This window comes from Amphiprion ocellaris, chromosome 6 (assembly GCF_022539595.1).
Source record: "Amphiprion ocellaris isolate individual 3 ecotype Okinawa chromosome 6, ASM2253959v1, whole genome shotgun sequence".
Taxonomy (NCBI): domain Eukaryota; kingdom Metazoa; phylum Chordata; class Actinopteri; family Pomacentridae; genus Amphiprion; species Amphiprion ocellaris.
Genome location: NC_072771.1, coordinates 30,135,940 through 30,149,166, shown reverse-complemented (window position 1 = coordinate 30,149,166; position 13,227 = coordinate 30,135,940). Strand labels below are relative to the sequence as shown.

At 37.6% G+C, this 13,227-nt stretch overlaps 1 long non-coding RNA gene across 2 annotated transcripts; it reads right to left on the bottom strand.

Moving 5' to 3' along the window:
- Nucleotides 1-782: 782 nt before the first annotated feature.
- LOC118471059 (uncharacterized) lies at nucleotides 783-11,781 on the bottom strand. Of its 2 annotated transcripts, XR_004848275.2 has the most exons (5): nucleotides 11,342-11,771; nucleotides 10,610-10,747; nucleotides 9,697-9,855; nucleotides 8,476-8,767; nucleotides 795-3,779 (listed from the first exon to the last, which is right to left on the bottom strand). It is a non-coding gene; the product is annotated as an uncharacterized LOC118471059 (long non-coding RNA). The 2 variants fall into 2 exon arrangements; XR_008601938.1 differs by having other exon boundaries at nucleotides 783-3,779; nucleotides 9,697-10,747; nucleotides 11,342-11,781.
- Between the last annotated feature and the right edge of the window lie 1,446 nt (nucleotides 11,782-13,227).

The following is a 13,227-nucleotide window of genomic DNA, read 5'->3' as shown; positions in this document are numbered from 1 at the left end:
CAAAGTCAGAAGAGCTTACACGGTCTGAAATGAAACTCAAACAGCAAAAGAATGCATAGTGATAACATGTGAAACGACATTGCCATTGGCCATCTCATGGTACCAGACTGCGCCCAAACTAGACTGGCAGCTGGTAATACTGGGAAGAGCAGGAGAACAGGAGCAAAGGGTCAGGCCAAGAGGTCAGGAGATGACCCACCAGGAAAGGACAGAGGGAAGAGGAACGGAGGAGAAGGGGGAAAGTGATATGGGAGGAAGGGACCTGGGGCACTGACACAGGGAGATGGAGGAGAGAACGGGAAGGGAGGGGGGAAAGGCTGAGGGCAGAAAGGTGACACACTGAGACAGAGGGAGAGAGAGGGAGAGAGGGATGGGGGAAAGATGGAGAAAAGGATGAGGGGAGTTGGGGATGCTGCTGATCCACCGGTTTGACCTTGCAGACAGTCTGCGGTCTCAGTTTGTGAGTGTGAGAGAGTGCACACATGCTCTGGTTGTGTGTGTGTGTGTGTGTGTGTGAGAGAGAGAGAGAGAGTCGGAGCGAGTGGTTTATATTTCCAGCATGAGCAAGCTGTGCTTTATTTGCCAGGTAGGGTCAGGGCAACATGAACACACCCAAAACAACTCCACCAGTTACACCGCAGAGATCTCTCATCACTCACATCTCTGCTACAATCACAGACTGTACAGCTAAAATCTACAAATCAGTTACTAAAACTTTCTGCTCAGATGATTGATCAAAGTGTCTCTGAAAGAGCTCAAATGTGTTTAAACTGTCAGTATCTTTGATAGGCTGAAAAGAAACAGAATTTTGTAGGCTCTAAATATGACATCCTGTTTCAGTTCAATTTAATTCAGTCCAACTTGATTTATCCATGTAAGGGCAGTTGTGTGCAGCAGATTTTGATCCAGATACACAATCAGTCAATAAGTTAACCATAAGAGACTATAGAGTGAAAAGAAAGAAATGTGGACTCATTACTATAGACAATGATCAGCAAATGTTTATGACAAAAATGTAAAAATAAAGCTAAAAATATTGCATCTGAGACATGGCTATTTAAAAAAATATTTAGCTTTCAGCAACTACATCATTGTTTCTGCATTTGTAAGTTTCTAACCTCATAGGATCCATGTAGAGTTTAGGGTTTACGTTCATCATTTATGATTTTGTTCACCAGCAATCTTCACCAAAAAATGAGCATTTAATACAAGCCAGAATTCTACCGACTAAATTGTAACAGTGAATTGCACATTGTAAAACTAGTTATATGAACACGGGCATCCTAAATGTAAAAATCCACGCTCAAAGAAACAAAGAAGAATCAATTTTATTGAGGGTTTACAGTTACATAACTAAAATAGAGGATTATAGAAAAATACAATTCCTGACATAATTGCTCTTACAAACCTTTAGAAATCAATGGATATTGATGTATTGGCGTCCAAATCAAACACTCTATCAATATTATCAAGTCATTAGTAAAGAGCTATGGTTTAACTTGTTATATGTGCAGTTCTAAATGTTAATAGGATGTTAGAAATAGATTTGTGTGGGATGCTCTTTTCCAGATAATAAATGGTTGCACAATCCAAGATAATCAAAGACATAGCTGGAAGGCCAAACCAAGATATGCAGGCAGAGGTCAAACATATATGCTTCTTAAACTGGCATCCAATGTTCCCTGTAGTTTTTCCTGAGTGTGAGCAAACACACAAACTCCCTGAGCGTCCCTTGGACCACTGTGAGCAACATCAGACGTGTGCACTGTGGTCACACCAGCATCACATCCATTCAAGTTACATGGTTCATTAAAAGAATCAAATTACAGCATTTACATTTCTGTTAAAACACTTTGTCAACAGGAGCCAGTTGAAGGCTGCAGTGATTTTAGTGACACTACAATGTATAAGAGTGAAGTTATTGAATATTTGTCTCTCTTTACTGTTGCAGCGGTTTTGCAAATTGCAGACGGACCCTGTTCACTCCATAGACACCAGTGTTATTCCTGTAGCTTGAAAGACAGATACTTTTGATAAAACTGGGCTTGTAGCACATTGTCTGCCTTGCAACAATGGGAAAGAGGCACCGTTTATGTTTTGACAACCGATATCTAATGAGTTATTGATGCTGGAAGTCCGAATCTGTGAATATCTTTCCAACTTTACTGAACTTGGGGCCACTACCACCTAAGGAGTGATATATTTAATTCTGAAAAAAGCATTTGGCCATACTTAAAGCTTTAAGTGCTTTATTAACACAGAACTAAAAATTTTGTATTGTTTTATTATCACAGGTTCTGTCTGAAAAGAGGTGGCATCATTTTAAACAGTGAAATCAAACTAACAAAATGTAATGACCAACCAGTGAGCAATACTGGATTCTGCAAAAACAAACAACTTTTTTAAAATCTAAATCTTATCTTAACACAGTTAATGTATTACCTTATTTTTGTGTGTATGCATGTATTTATTTATTTAGTAGTTAACATAGAGTTCTGAGTGAATTTTTCTTAAGATAGGCAAAGGCCATTTATTGATTACATATATGCTGTTAAATGTTTATTAAAAACTAAAAAGCATTTAGGCATTTATTGAGTCACTAAAATACTGTAGAGTACAGACCACATCAGCATGATTATAAGCATCCTCTGGTAAATTAACAACCAGATACTAATGTCTCTCACCATATGGACTTCAGGAGATGACTGGGGGATGATAAACTGTGACCTACTGGTTGGGTTCTCTCTGTTCTCATGTTTCTTACATGTTTGTCCCCTGACAGCCGGGTCCTAATGTTTTTTGAGCAACACACCATACTATGACGTTTTTACAATGATGGTTCTACTATGGAACCAGTTTGACATGTTCAGGTGTTCTTTGTGTGAAAACTCAGAGATTTCAGGTATCAGAAGGTGGTTTTCAACTTTCTTTGTTAACTTTCTGCTTCAACTTTAAATTAAATTTCCTTCACTAAGCCAGCCCTCTGGAATTCCAGTAAGCTGCGTTCCTATTGGCTGTCCAGGTGGCTGCTTGGTGTTATCAGGAACACCTGAGCAGCTCAGTGTCTTCCTGCTTTATGTGGCTGCAGACAAACATTTCCTCTGCTTCTCTTCACCACTAACCGGGTTTGGCTCTGTTGCTTTAGTTTGTTGGTTAGGCGTTGGCTTGCAGCTTCCAGCAGTAAAATCGTCTTTAATGTGTTTCTTGGTGTGTTTTAGGGCTTTGTACTGGATAGTTGTCTTGGTAAATGTGGTTCTTTAGCCACAGTTAGCAGATGGTGCTAATGTGTGCAGTGATTAGTGGGTTTGATGCAGCTGAGTTGTGTCTTTATCTTGGCTGTAGTGAGTCTTTAGAGGTTTGGTCAGACACATTCTGTATTCTTGTTTGTGGACCAAGGTTGGTTGTCCAGAAGGTAAGAGTTCCTGTCCTGATTCTCTGTTCTCAGAGGTTCTCTGGTAGGCTGCAGGAGACTTTAGCGTTTGGGTTGTGCTAGTTTGGTTTTTGTAGTTTCATTTGGACGACTATCTTGAGGCTCCTCCATGTGGTTTAGTGAGGTTTTCTGGAACAGTTCTACAAAGCAACCTGCAGCAGAAGAGACTTTGAGAGTTTTTAGGAAGTTCTGGAGACCAGACTTTAGAGCAGCAGAAACATTTGTCAGCAGTTTGAGCAGGAGAAGGTGAGCTTCAGAGTAGAAATGAGACGGAAACCTTCTTGACCCGTGTGGTGAGGTCCTGTACCAAGAGTTTGAGCAGGTTGTGAAGAGTCTGTAGTTCTTTGGTCTGAAAGCACAAGAAGAGTCGACTCATTAAAGGAGAAAACAGGAGATATTCTTGGTTCTTCTGTCACTCTGCAGTTTCCAGTTTCCTTAGACTGAATATCAAGTTTATATTTTAAATGATTTCCCATGTGAGCCCAAGAAGACTTCAATAAACTCCCTCCATCCCCTGGACACAACATATTTTATTACCATGTTAAATCTATTTTTAAAAAATGTTTTTGAGTTTTAATCATAGTTTTAGCATAGTTTTTTTTTCTCTGCTTGTTTAGTTGTGTCATCTGTGTAAAAGGTGCTAAACAAATAAAGTTGAATTGATAAACTGAATAACTGACTAACTCATGATGGTGACAACAGAAGTATTTTCATTGTGATTTAAGGGTTTATTTCATTTTTAAGGTTGGGGTTAAAATCTTGACAGAAAAAGAAGGTTAAAGAAATAAACTACATAACAAAAAGCAATTAAATCAAAGGAAAAAAAATTAATACAATAAAACTTTTAAAAAGTTTTATTATTAAAAAAAATTAAGAAATTTAAGATGTAATTTTCTAATTAAACATTTAATTTTTTAATTAAATGTTTTGTCTTTTTAAAGGTTTAATAATCTAATTAAATGTGTTGCATTTTTTAAAATGTTTAATATTCTTCTTGTTTAATTGTATTTTTTAAATGTTTAATTATGGAAAATATTTTATCTGTAATTTTTAATATTTTTATTTTAAAAATTTTGTTTAATTTCATAATGACATGTATTGTATCTTGTTGAATTATCTAATTCAATATTTTGTCAGTTTAATATAATTGTATTTAATGTTTAACTCTATTAAACAGACAAAATATTGAATTAGATAATTCAACAAGATACAATACATGTCATTATGAAATTAAACAAAATTTTTAAAATACAAATATTCAAAATTACAGATAAAATATTTTCCATAAACATTTAAAAAATACAATTAAACAAGAAGAATATTAAACATTTTTTAAAAATGCAAAACATTTAATTAGATTATTAAACCTTTAAAAAGACAAAACATTTAATTAAAAAATTAAATGTTTATTAGAAAATTACATCGTAAAGACAATAAAACTTCAAATAGGAATTCAACAGAAAATACAATGAAGCATTTAAAAAGAAAATTAAACATTAAAAGGTGGTAAAACATTTAAAAGAAAAACCTTAAACATTTAATCGAAACATTAAATATTGGGAAAGGGAAAAAAACTCAAACAAGCCGATAAAACATTTGAAAAAACAATTAAACATTAAAAAGACAAAACATTTGGAAATCAAATCAGACATTAGAAAAGAATAAAAGGTGAGAAAAGAGCAAAACTAAACGTTTAAGAAGAATCAAACTAAAGACAAAACATTTGAAAAGACACCAGTTAGACTTTAGAAGATCAAATTAAACAGAAGAGACAATAAAACGATCAAAAAGAGCAAAAAACAGATAAAAGTCTTAAAGCGTTTTCTAATCTGAAACGAAAACATCAAGTTGTTTCTTCAAACATTTCCTCTTTCTATGTTCTTGGTTTGATTATGGACAGATTTACTAAGAACTCATTTCAGAAAACTGCTTTCCAGATAAAGTCTACTAGTAGTTGAAGGCATTTATCAAACTAATGTTACCTTCTGATCTCCACAAATTTTACTGTTCAGTGAAGAGAATCAAAGTTTGTTGAGGATTTCTAAAAAACCCACAGGTGAAGGTCTGAGAAGAACTCAGATGGATGATCTAAATGTGAAATCAAGACTCATGGTCACAAGTTTTAAGGCTTCTGTTAACCAGAAAGTTCAAACTAACAGAGAAGTACTGAGAAACTTTTAAAATTTCAGTCCTCAGACTGTCTGAAGGTTCAAACTAACAGAGAACTACTCAAGAACTTTTCAGATTTCAGTCCTCAGACTGTGGAAAGGTTCAAACTAACAGAGAACTACTCAGGAACTTAGAAGATATCAGTCCTTGGACTGTCTGAAAGTTCAATCTAACAGAGAACTACTGTGGGACTTAGAAAATTTCAGCCCTCAGACTGTGTGAAAGCTCAGGTCCTGAGGACTCGGGAGGTCTGGAGGCTTGGAAAGTCTTGGAACTGAGGGTTCAACCCTCCGGCACAAAGGCTGAAGTCCAACCTCCTGAGAAAAACGGTCGAGTCGAGACTCAAATAAAAAAAAAACTCGAAAATGGCAAAAAAATAGATGATAAATGCGCAAAAAAAAGTAGAATTTGTATCTGAGCGAATAGCTCAGAGGGATAAGAAGAGGACTACCAAGTGGAAGGTCGCAGGTTCAAGACCCGCCACCGGCCCTTTTCTTTGTTCTTCTTTGTCAGGATTTTGAGAAAATTTAAGCAGTGTCTGGTCTTGAACCAGCGACCTGCAGCTCCATAGGCAAATCCTTAACTCACTGAGCTACAGATCAGATAAAAAGAAATAAATTCGTCGTCCCTTTGGCATCGTAGTTTCTGAAGTGACCACATGGGTGGAGCCAAGGCGGAGTCTGGGTGGAGTCAGGGCGGAGAGTAGGCGGGGAGGTGGGTGGCGGCCTCCCCCCTCTACTCCCCCACCTCCCTCCACCGCCCACCACACCTTCCCCCGCCCGACGAGTTCTTCGAGTCTCCACGAGTTCTTCGAGTCTCGACGGGTTTTCCCGAGTTTCTGGAGTTTCCACGAGGTCGGAGGCAGAACAAGTTGTCATGAAGAGATGTTGAAGTCGGCCAGGATGGAGTGACTTTTTACAGCGACTAGAAGGACGACGACTAGAAGAGCAGGTCTTTAAGCACCATCCATGAAATCCATGGAGTCGCTCCAGAGAAATGAAGGGAGGTCAACTTTTATCAACCTCCATCCAGATGTTCAACTTGATATCTTTACTTTGACATTTTTAGCACCACAAACCTTTAGTATCACACTTTATTATCATTTATTAGGACTTTAATGGAATCCACCAACAAATTTAGTTTTTGTTGAGAAACTTTATTCTTGTCATCGTGGGACTGCAGTATTTAAAACTGTTCCTTCTATTTGACCTCATGTTTATTAGTTTTAGTGGAGAAAGTTATTGTAATTATTGATTAGTCTCTTAAAAACCAAGTAATAAATTGGATTAGTAAAGAGGTTTAAATTTCTTACTGTCATATTTTAAATATGACAAATATATAAAAATAAAGCATCTTGAGACAATTTGACCTGTATTTGGCGTTATACAAATAAAATTGAATTCAAATTGTATGTATCTTGTAATGTTGGAGTAATTCAGCCATATATGTTGGAAAACACATTTTCTTTGTCCATTAATCTGTTGATTGTTTTCTCCAGTAATTCATTTCTTGTTTTGGTTTATAAAATGTCAAACCCAAATATATTCAGTTTACTGTCATAAAAACCAAAAAGATTTACAACCATGATGCAGGAATCAGGCAGTTTTTCACTTTTTATCTTAGTTTAGTCAGAAAGATAGTTGATAATGTGTGAATTGTTGCAGCTTGTGAGCCATAGAAGGTTTTAATCTTTGGGGCTGAGTGTCAAAAAACATTTCGAAACCAACATCAACAAAACACAACAAAGATTTGAACATCATTAAAGGGAAATCCAACTTTTGCATGACAATGTCTAATTAAAGGACATTTATTTCCAACGTAAATGTGTGATATTCATCCTCTGGAGCTTTCTCTTCACATCGTCTTCCACCTGGACTGGTTTGGTTGGGAGCATGTGCAACAAACATTTGAAAAACTGCCCTTTAACATCAATGAATGACACTGAAGTTTAATCTCTACATAAATGAGACTGAGTCTGGATGTGCTGCTCTGTCATTAACTCCTAAGTTGAGGGAAAGTTCAAACAAAAGAGGACAGTTTAGATAATTTTGAACAAACATCTCAGACTTCCTGAGCTTCAGCACCTCTAGCAAGATATTTTAACAACAAGCAACTCAAGAGATCCAGAAGTTGGAGAGACTTAGCTTTAGCTGAGCCAAAGAACATGTGGGACGCTAACCGAGCAAACATTTCAGACTTTTCTCTGTGAATTCTGAGAAATAATTTCCTATTTAATGACAGAGCTACACATCTTAACTCAGTCTCATTAAAACAGACTCTAATTCAGTGTCATCCATCCATATTAAAGTGCAGTTACCCAAAATGTTGGCTGCATGAGCTCCAACAAAACCTGTCCAGGTAGAAGGCCACTTTGACAAACAGGAAGTGGAAGATTCCAAGCAGATTTATAGAAGGGGGAACTGGACCGTACTAAGTGTGGTCGAGTATAAAGGGGTGTTTTGTGGGTTTTTAAGGCTGATAATGATTATTAGTGACACATTTGGAGTAGATAATCATTTGCCGTAAATGAAAGTATTTAAAATCTTGGAGTTAAACTTTGAAGAACACAAACTCTAACAGGAAACTTTGTTGACACGTTTTTGTTTTGTTTACAGATGTTAAGTTAAAGGAGTTTTATTCGTGACGTATAACCAATCAAATCACTCCAGAAGACAGAGCCACCACAGGTAGATAAATGTTCAGAGCCAAAGTAGCGCCATTTTTAAATTTATTTATTACCGTAAATCAGTAAAAAATAAAATACTGAATCAGTAAATCAGTCAGCCCACAGTTACTACAATTCTACAATGTATGTCTCTTTCCTTTGACTTGTTATTTGTACAATATATGATGTATATGATGGTGTTTTTTCATACCAAAGGCTATACTGGGCCGCTGCACTCCTCCTCTGTTGTTTTCTGGATTGTACTCAGCTGCATGTCTTCGTCCACCAGGCCTCCGTTGACTCGTCCCGCCTGCCGTCTCTGGAGCTGAAGCTGGATTGGAACAGACCAAAGTACAGTCCAATCACGATGCCAGCTGCCTCTCAAAAGGCTCCTTCATCTGGCAGGTGGCGGCACTTCTTCTGAGGGGAAGCTGAGCTGGCCCAGCAGAACTTTGGAGATGTGTTCCAGTGGTTGGTGGATGTGTGGGGAGATAGAGAGGGACCTTTGAATTGTTCACAAAGGAAAACAGGGAACCCATTGGTAGTTTTAGTTTAGGTTGCTACTGCGGTGTGTTTTTGGGTTTTAAGAGGTGAACAGGAAGAGTTTTTTTTCATATTGATTATCTTTTACTTTGTTCCTGGTTGGAATGCCCATCAATGTCAACATGAAGTTCACTTTTAGTTCTGTTTATTTTTATTTTACTACCACCCGTTTGTTTTTAACCCCCTCACATGTTGTGTTGTTGTAAACTTCCTCTTTCAAATAAATTCTCGTCTAACCCTCTGGAAACCAGCGTTTGGACTGTTTTTGTGTTGCTCCTCACCTACTGACAGCTATGGACTAAAGGCTATACTGGGACGTTTTTAGAGCAACATGCTATACTATGATGTTTGTTGGGCGACACACTATACTATAGGCTTTTTTAATTGACATATTACTGTGATGGTTTTTTTTAGTTTTTTTTTTTTTTTAGCAACATATAAGAATTCGAACAGTTTTAAAAGTTACTATACTTTTACTTGTGCAATGAAATTATTATTCTATGGCATTTTTTAGATGACATATTATACTCTGATGTTTTCTTGAATTACATACTATTTTGACAATATACTGCATTATGACATTTTTGGAACCACATAGCATACATGACAATTTTAGGCAACATCCTATCATTTTGTGCTTTTTGAACCACACAATAATCTATGTTTTTTTTTTCTTCTTGCCAACATGCTGTACTATGAACTACGGGCCATACTATGTTATTCTTGAGTAAAGCGTACTATACTTTGACATTTTCTGAACTACATCTTATACTATGGCGTTATACACAGAGTGCTTTGGTTACATGTTGATTTATAATCTAGATTTTTTTCTGTTTTGTTTTTTGACGGGATTACCACAGACCTGACTGTGAACACCATCGACACCCACCTCAGGGAGATGCTGCCTAAGATCTCAAGGCTGCTTGGTTGTGGTCTTTCTGGCACGTACTCTTCCAAGATGAGCTGGGAAGTTTAACACTGATGGAATGACACCAGGTCTAAGCCGACAAACTTCCAATTCCTCCTCAGCTCATAGTCTCTGGGAAACCTACATGGAGTAAGAAAAGTAGACAGAGAAGTAATTAAGTCTGTACACAACATATTAAAAAGAAATCATGCCAATAAATTAAGTACAAAAAACTGAATTCGCCAATATACTGGAGACCAGAACTATTTAATTTGATAAGTATAACCTTGTTTAGTAACATTTCAATTATTTGAGAGCAGTCCTAAAGAATTGCCTGTAATCCCAATCATAAAATGGGTTTGGAGGAAGAACATAGATGTTAATCTGGATATACATGAGTTAGCCTTTATAACTACTATTGGTAGTATTGGTGGTAGTAATAGCAATGTGACTACTAATAGTAGTAGTGGTAGTACATTAACTGCTGATACTGGCACTGCTACTACAACTTGGAATACTATTACAAATGCTGATGCTACTTCTACGACTCTATAACAGCTGTTTATACTACTACTGCTGCTTGTACTTTTAGTATTACTACTACTGCTTGTACTACTACAGCTACTATTAATCGTCTGGTATTTGGTTGTCAAGCTGCTAGCTCGCCTTAGCATTTTGCTAGTGGCTAACTAGTTAGCTCTCATAGACTGGAAGTTCTCAACAAGATTTCATAATAAAAAAAGAGCCAAAAACTATTCTTACTAGGGCTGCAACTAACGATTATTTTAATAATCGATTAATCGGCCGATTATTTTTTTTCGATTAATCGGATTTTTTTAAAAAACACTTTTTTAATTTCCGCTGCTTTATTCAGAAAGAGAAGATTTGGACTGACAGAACAAATAAGATCATTGTAGCAAAGCCTTTGTCTTCAACCATCAACAGAGGCCTCATGTCAGTGATGATCAGTCAAGACAGCTGCTTGCTGTGGTGGACATGATGTCTTTCTCATCATGAAGCCTGTCATTTTTTGCTGTTGATGAAATGAGAAAGATAGTATAGTTTGAGTATGTATTATAGCATAATTTACAACAACTCAGTAATTATCTTGTTTTATTTGCAGTATTAGGTTAAGGCATATAAGTAGTTCAAAGAGCAAAACACAAAGTACGCACGCACACACACACACACACACACACACACACATAGATAGATAGATAGATAGGTGATAGGACAAGCACCATAAAAAATACTTCATTATATAAATTGAGTAGATGTAATAAGTTACTTTAACCCCTATTTGGTCAAAATGCAGTTCATCCTGCTTCACTCCAACACAGACCAGTGTCTTCACTCAGACTTTGTCAGAAAATTTAAACTTGAGGCTCAATCTTGAAATTATTATCGCCATTGTGGCCAAGTTACGTTTATTTATAAAGCATATTCAAACCCTGCTTAAGCTGATTAAAGTGAAATAAAATGTTCCACACGCGCGCGCACACACACGCGCTCTATCACTGTCATTAATCAGCTAACAAACACTAGCATCAGGAGAGCTACCAGAGAGACTAACGTTACGTTTCCTCACTTTAAAATGGAACAAACGTAGGATATTGTAGTGACTTACCTGCTGTTGAGCTCCTTCATCCTCGTCGGCGACATGTTGCGTTTCAGGTGCTCTATCATCATCGTGGTGCTCCTGTTCCATCTCATATTACTTTTGTAAAGCTTGCATGTTACGCATGTTTTTTTTTTTTTTTTTTTTGAAGCGTGAAATGCTGCCACACTTTTGAGGATTTCGGTCGAACTGTTTTCTCCGTGTCGGTCATGTTTCGTTGAATTTACTCTGAATTTACTTTCGCTTTGCCGCCACCTCGCTCTGTTCAACTCGCTCTACAGGTGGTACAGGTGGAGTTTTTTTTTTTTTTTTTTTTTTAATTTATTTATTTTTTTAAACAAACTTTATTTCTGTCAGCCAGCATTGACAAAGCTCTGCAGGTGGAGTAGACGGCTCCACGACACGGCGAGTGACGCACGAATCACGCGACACAACAAATCGATAATGAAATTTGCGTAAATACCATTATATACAGTCTATGGTAAATACGTATGTGAATCGCATCATTGGCTGCAGCAGCCAGTCACCGGTCACTCACTGACTCACACTGAAAAATAGCACAGAATGAATTGTTACGTGTTTATTTTATTTACAATTTAGGTTGGATTTTTTTTTTGTGGGCAGTGCAGATTTTCTGTGCGCGGAGACCGTGTCAGCAGTGCGCAATTGCGCATGCGCGCAGCTTAGAGGGAACGGTGCTGGCAACCCAAACATTTGTCTGAATCTATAAAGCTTTAACAGTTATATAAGACATTAACTACAAGTTGCACACATTCTACAAGTTTTTTACTGCGTATATACTCTGTGTTTTGCTAGATTAAAGATCAGAGAAGCATTCATCCACTTGCTGTTTTTGTTGGAAAACATAAAGAGGGAATCCCTCTTTATGCCACGTACAATTCTGTGACTGCTGTTGACTTTATAATTATTGCACACTAACATTAAAGTAATCACATAATGAGACATTCCTGCTCTGCGCTTCCTCAACTCAGCTTTACAGAATCCCACAGCACAAGGGGAAAAAAGAAACGTCTGCATGTAGCCTCAAAATATTGCCTATGCATCAAGGCCACTGTCATGGTGCAAGATATCGACCATTGTTTGATTAATGACGGTGGCTGGCTCCACTGCAATCATCTCTCATCCTCTGATAATCATGGTCTCACTTGCCCATCTGTCTGCTCTACTTTCAAATCACACCATCTACCTGCCAACCTGTCTGCAACCGGAGCTCCGGTAATGATCCGATCTGCCCTTGTTTCTTGGTGTAAAAATAGTCAGATACATAATTAACATCATCGCTCATAACAGCTCCAATAACTGACTGTCTTGGGGGGGATGAAGGATGAAGGTTTGGCTCATCCGAAGGCAGAATGTTGTTAGTCCAAAAACTACTCAATCATCCCGTCTTTACACTTCCTGCATGGCAATTGGACGCTTGCCAAACAGTGCTGCAGTTCTTTATTTGCACTCAATTTAGAAGGTTTGGTGCCCAGGCTGTGGTGTATGTGTATATTGTGTCTCTCGCCTCTTCTGTCTCCCTTATCACTGTCTTATTCACTCCTTTTCTGTCTTACGCTCCCCATTTCCTCAGCTCTTTCCCTGCCGTTTGTCCATTTTTCTGTTTGTCTTCCATCTGTGGCTTCACTGCTCCTTATCTCTCTCTTTTTTCTTTAGTCTTCTAAAACTCCCTACCTTCTCCCTCCCTCCTGTCTCTTATTTCATCTCCTTCTTCTGCCTCTTGAATCATGGTTTTACTTGACAGTCTTAGCTGGCCGTTAGTCAGTCTAGGTTGGGAGGTTAGGGAGTTCACTGGGCTTTAACCGAGACAGCTAAGGTCCTTGTTGCAGAGGCTGCCTTGTCTGGTTTCCACCACCAGACGTCCTGAACAGGCT